Consider the following 6,367-nt stretch of genomic DNA (forward strand, 5'->3'; position numbering starts at 1 on the left):
TCAATTATTTTGTTAAGACAAGCAGAAAGTTCTTTGAATCAATTAAATCGGACGCTTAGTTCTCTCAAAAACTGACATTTTTTGTACATTTAGCTCCTTATTTTCGAAATGGCTGGGCCTGCCTTTGCAAAAAACTAATAACCATTTCTCCCAATCATTATTAATTGAATGTTTTTTTAGATTATTCAAATCGGATGCTCCGTTCTCTCAAAAACTCGATTTCTATCTTCTGCACTCTTTGCTTTTCATCTCCGTAACTGCTGTACCCGCTTTTGCCAAAACCTAATCAGCACATCTCCTTATCAATAGGAATCGAATGTTTTTTGAACCATTCAAATCGGTTGATCCGTACGCCCGAAAACGTGGAGGAAGCACATCCATTTTTTCTGAGGTATGCCAAAATAATTTCAGAAACCTTCAAAACGTCGAGAAATACAAAATTTTTCATTTTGTATTTTCCCATGGGCAAATGTTTATTTTACCATCTAATTTACTTTTCTCCCTGATAAATTAATAAGATTATTGCTGATAAGAAAAAAAAGTGCACTACCGTACTCAGTCTCCCATACACCGTTGATTGAATTTTCACGAATATTTTATTTGAGATAATATTATAGTTATATTTTTATTTACTATTGTACAAAAACGTCTTTTATATATGCGTGTTTGAACTAGACTCCAATTTTAATGATACTAAATTAGAATTGTTAATTAATTAGTGAATTATAAAATTATATCCTTTGAATTACTCTGCTTGCATAGTTCAACTCCTCTTACTTATCTATCAAAAATAGTTTATATTAAATAAGTCATATTAAGTTCTAAAAGCAAATGAAATAGCACAACTTGCCAAAAGGTCTGACAACCACTTAGGTCAGGTCAGTTATGCAGGATTCGATTGCCGAGCAAGATCAAGATGATTTAATTGATGATCTTTATCTAAATATAAATATTAAATTTACGTATCATACAGATAATCATTTATGTTATTTTTGTATTACTGTTTTTATTTCAGTTCATTTTAACTTTTTTCAATTTATTGTATTATTTCATTTTCTTGCACATATCAATTTTGTAAATAAGACATTAAAGTCTTGATTAACAAAAATAAATTATAACAAAAAAAAATACATATAATTGAAGTAGTAACAATCATGTTACAAATACAACCTAAAATTCCATTTTTTTAATGAAGAATTTAATCGCTATCTTAAAAGTTGAAATTTCAATAATTTTCGAAAACAAAAGGAAATGCCAAGTATTTCGAAATTAATTTTTTGAAAAATCATTGTTTGCCTTCAGAGTTTTTCTCAATTTCTGGTTTGTGTAGTACACAAACATACATACGTCAATATTTCTAAGGTATGCCAAAATGTTCAGAATCCTCTTAAACGTGAAGATATGCAAAAATTTACATTTTCGATTTCTTGCAAAGGCTGTATTTACCCTAGAAAAAATTAATAATGTAATTCTCATGAATACAAAACTTAAAAAATCAAAAATAATGCAAATAATTATTTCGTATAGGACGGCATCATACTTGTTTATGATTTTTTCAGTGAATTACTTCTCGCTCAATATAAGTATATATTCATGCAATGTTTTGTCACGAACGGTTATCTTTAATTACCTTTTCATAAATATAAAAATACCATTTTTATCTGCACATCTTACACAGCAAATAAAAATAAATCATTAACTGCGTACGTTATATTTTTCATTACAGAATAATAAGCATTTATACATAATGTGGTTTTCTGCACGGTGATATGAATGAATAATTAATATAAATGTAATATAGCTTATTATAGTTGAACAGTCAACAATTGGGACAGTCGGCGTACGATTGTTAATTTCAAATCCAGTAATTCTGATAATTTGTTATGGCTAATTACATAACAATTTATGTGTTATATATTAAACAAATATAATCATTGCACGACACAATTAAAATTGTTTACTGAATATTAAGCTTTTTATCAAAATTTACATGTTTGTTTTGAGAGCAATTATGATAAATATTTTCGGACAGAGCAGAATTCAGCCTGTTTTTCATCGCACGTAATATTTAAATTTTCAACGCACACAAATGGGCGCGCGCGTATGCCGCGTGTCTATAAATATAAAATACTATAAATATAGAAGGTTTAAATATAAAATTGGAATTTAGTTTTAGTGAAATCAATTTTTCGTTGCATTGCTGTATAATCTATTCATATTGAAGCACTTAATTGTAAACAGTGTATTATGTAGATTCTGACAGGTAAGCGATAAAAGCAAATGAGTGCCGAATTACAACTATTTAGCATTGTTACAATGAGACATCATTTAACATCAATGCAATTAATTTTATAAACTATTTAAAACTCAAATTTTATTTACATAGATAGTTTGAATACATAATTTAGAGCGTGTTAACTCTAAACATAATTATATAAATATAATTTTATTAATTATATAAAACAAGATTTGAAATAGTTAGCACCCCATTCGTCGAAAGATTTAATAGAAAAAAGTTATTATTTATAGGTTTCGACACTTGATGTGTGCCATCAGGACAAAAACAAACATTTAAAACACTTAGATTAGATTAAAAAAAAACAATTTTTTAAACTTCCAGGTAGGGTTAGTTATAGCGAACGCAAAAAATCTAAAATGAACATTTTTCTATACCTTTAAATTTTAAACGTTTCTGAATATTTAGGCATATCTTACGATTAAAAAATATGGATGTATAAGTGTATTTTTGGAGTCAATTTTTCCCTACGATTTTTAGAGCACGAATCAACCGAGTTGAATAATTCAAAATATTCACATTCCGATTTATATTAATAAGGAGGCATGCTCACTACTGCTTTGGTCATATATGTATGTAAATGCTTATGAAAGATGTGCATTATAGTACACAATAGTAATTATGTGATAAATTTTATGCCAATCTGTTGAGTTATAGATGATTACGTAAAACCAAAAAATGACTTCTATATGAATCATTTTTTTGAATGGTTCTATAAAAACATCTTAAAATTATGTCTTTCGTGAAGGACGAAAGCCAATACATCAAAAAGACGTTATTCTGGCAGCTGTCAAATCTTAATCTATTACAGCTCAAGAAACCACGTGCATCGCCGTTCTCCTCGACGAAATAAGGAATCGATGTCAAAATATTACATTTCGATATTAGAGTAAATTATTATGAAGGCATTAAATATATTTGAAGATAAGATAAACAATTATTGCTGCACGTGATATAAAAATATCAAGACTTAATGTGCCGTAAATTATTAAAATCCATTGATTGTTTATTGCTTATTTTGAAATTGATGAAGAATTGTTTAATGGATACAAAATACGATCAAATAATACTTTAATGAATATCGACAGCTACGCTAGATATAGAAGTAATTGATTCAGCATACATTATTTACGTCGTTTGTTAAAATCGATTCTTTTAAATTCATAGGAAAAACCTGTTAAAACTTAAAACACATAAAAATTCCGTAAAAATCGACTACATTAAAATAAAAGTTTTGTGTGATATTTCACACCTTTTTCAATAATATTTTACAATAAACGATAAAGATTATCGTCAGTGATACATGGCCAATGAGTACAAATGCTTAGTCAACATTATAATTATGCCAATATATAGAAACAATGTTTTTTTACTCACTATCAGAAATGCAATTCAAATTATTTTGAACTCTTCGTTATTTTCTATCGAATTATATTTTTTTATATAATATTCATCAGTACATCTAATAAAACTAAATGTATAGCATATGTATAATAAATAATAAGAAAGAATAAATAATAAGAAGTGTTTAAATGTTCAAAATTGAAGTATACAAAGTTTTAATTTGTTACATAATGCACAAATTATTTGTCTTGAAATTAAAATGTTACCTTTTACACATTATTTATAAAGATTTTTTTTTATATAACATTCATCAGTAGCGTACATCTAATAAACAATAAGAAAAGCAGTAAGAAGTTTAGTTTAGTTTCCATTTTATAACGATATTGACGACATGAACTGTTTAAATTTTAGGAGGGCAGGTCCAGCGATTTCGGAGATCCAATAAGAAAAGTAAAAAAAAAAAACATTTGGCGGACAAAAATTATCATTAAACATGTGCACATCATATTATCAGATATTTTATAAGGATTTTGTACAAATCTTGTAGTTTTAAGTTCAAACTTTGTTTACATTTCTTCAGGCTCCGTATCAATGTTTATCTGTTACAATGCAACGCAGCGCTTACGCGCTTAGATATATCATCTTTAAAATAGCTGCTAAAAAAATTACAAAATTTTCAGAAAATTTCGAAATACAAAAAATAAAATTTTTCAAAAAAGTCGAATTTTTTTAAAAAATTTCAAAACTCTCAAAAATCTATTTTTTCAGTTTTCAAAAAAATTTAAAGCCTAATTACAAATTTAAATTTTTTGTAAGGTAAGTTCCACCACATTGCCTTAAGACACGATGCTACGCACCACTAGTAAAACTAGTGGGGTGTATGGCATCGTGCTTAAAACAAATTGCTGGAACTTCCCGTACCGTAACGAAATGTTCGAGGAATACTGAATGTTTTCAAATAGATTATTATAAATATTGTAACATTGTCTAATGTTTATAAGAATTATATAAACTGAATTGCAAAGTTAAAATTATTTGTTTAAAGTATATTAGAACTTTAGTCAGAATAAAAAATAAAATCTAAATTATTTTCGATGTACAAAAAAAACTAAAAGAAAAAAAGGATACTATATTTTTTCCAAAATCAATTATTTTTTTAAAACAACCTGAAAGTTTTTTGAATCATTTAAATTGGACGCTTAGTTTTCTCAAAAACTGCCATTTTTTGCACATTTAGCTCTGTATCTTCGAAATGGCTGGGCCTGCCATTGCCAAACACTAATAATCACTTCTCCCAATCATTACTAATTGAATATTTTTTAGATCATTCAAATCGGATGCTCCGTTCACTCAAAAACTCGATTTCTATTTTCTTCACTCTTTGCTCAGTATCTCCGTAACGGCTGGACCTGCCTTTGCCAAAAACTAATCAGCACATCTCGCTATCAATAGGAATCGAATGTTTTTGAACCATTCAAATCGGTTGATCCGTGCGCCCGGAAACGTGGGCGAAAAATTGTATCCATACATACATACACACACACACATCCGTTTTTTCTGAGTTATGCCAGAATATTCAGAAACCTTCAAAACATCGAGAAATGTAAAAATTTTTAATTTCGATTTTCGGCCCATTACAATAACTTACCCTATGGGAAGTTAATAAATTATCTTATAAAGTCAACATGTCCCATGTGATTTTTTTTTCGATATCGTGGCGATTAACGTGTTAAATTATAATTGCGTAAAACATTTCAAAGAAAATAATTCAATATTAATATAAAAATAATTACTTCAATAAAATCAATCTATGTTTGAGTATCATCTAAAACAATCACACATACATAAGATACCTCGTTACCGCTCACGTGCGTCCGAAAACAAAATTTCCTCGAACGCAAACCGGCGAAAATGAACAAGTAACAACAGCTCGGAGGTAAGGCACGCACAGCACTGCTCCACAAATTGCAATTTGCAACGATTTTATTTGTTTTGCACCGGTCCCGTATCAACGCCTGATAGCACAGACACTTCACTTGACACTAGGCCGGAGGAGTCGACTGTTCTTATCACGCGTCCGCCGCCGTCGGCCGGCAAGCGATGTTATGTGTGCCGCTTATTGTTGACTCCGCTCAGCCGCTCGAACGCGCAGCACCGCGCTGACGGGATATTATTGCGATACAATGAGGCGACTCACAGTCACAACCGGTGACCTGTACTGAAGATGATCGCGTCTTCTACTGACATGTGTCACTTGGTGGGGGCCGACGGCCGAGCGATCTGACGATCTGCCTGCCTATCCCTGCGGTGGAACGGCAGGCCTGCCTTGAACTTCACCGGTTTGCGTTTTGTTTATATCGAACATAGGCCAAAACAGTATTGCTATTATAAAATAGTATGACTCGGTTGTGCATTCATTCGTGTTACCTGTTATCAACGTAATGCTGAGTGGTGCAATATTACTTAATTTTTTCTGGCTGAGCTGCGCAAAAATATGTAAAGATGATGAAAATAAATGTTTGTAAATTACTATTAAATTAAGATTAAATTAGTATTACAAATTGTAATAATAATTTAATCTTTGTAATAAATCTGATTATTATACAAGTAATTAATAATGCTACGATGATATTTTTCAATATGTTATGTATAAACACCATGGCATCGAATGGCATCGTGCCTTAAGGCAAATTGCTGAAACTTCCCGTACCAAAAATTATTTTTTTT

General features: G+C 29.8%; 1 protein-coding gene across 2 annotated transcripts in view; it reads right to left on the reverse strand.

The window, feature by feature from the left end:
• Positions 1-5,963, reverse strand: part of LOC113376682 (protein 5NUC-like) — a 41,678-nt gene extending 35,715 nt beyond the window's left edge. The window contains exon 1 of one of the 2 annotated variants that reach the window (XM_026616693.1): positions 5,485-5,963. The gene's annotated coding sequence lies outside the window, so the exon portion shown is untranslated. The remainder of the gene's footprint in view (positions 1-5,484) is intronic. The other variant, XM_026616692.1, reaches the window with a different exon arrangement.
• Between the last annotated feature and the right edge of the window lie 404 nt (positions 5,964-6,367).

This window comes from Ctenocephalides felis, unplaced genomic scaffold (assembly GCF_003426905.1).
Source record: "Ctenocephalides felis isolate EL2017-DRISC unplaced genomic scaffold, ASM342690v1 CF-g0.4_SCAFFOLD_01886, whole genome shotgun sequence".
In the NCBI taxonomy this organism is placed as follows: domain Eukaryota; kingdom Metazoa; phylum Arthropoda; class Insecta; order Siphonaptera; family Pulicidae; genus Ctenocephalides; species Ctenocephalides felis.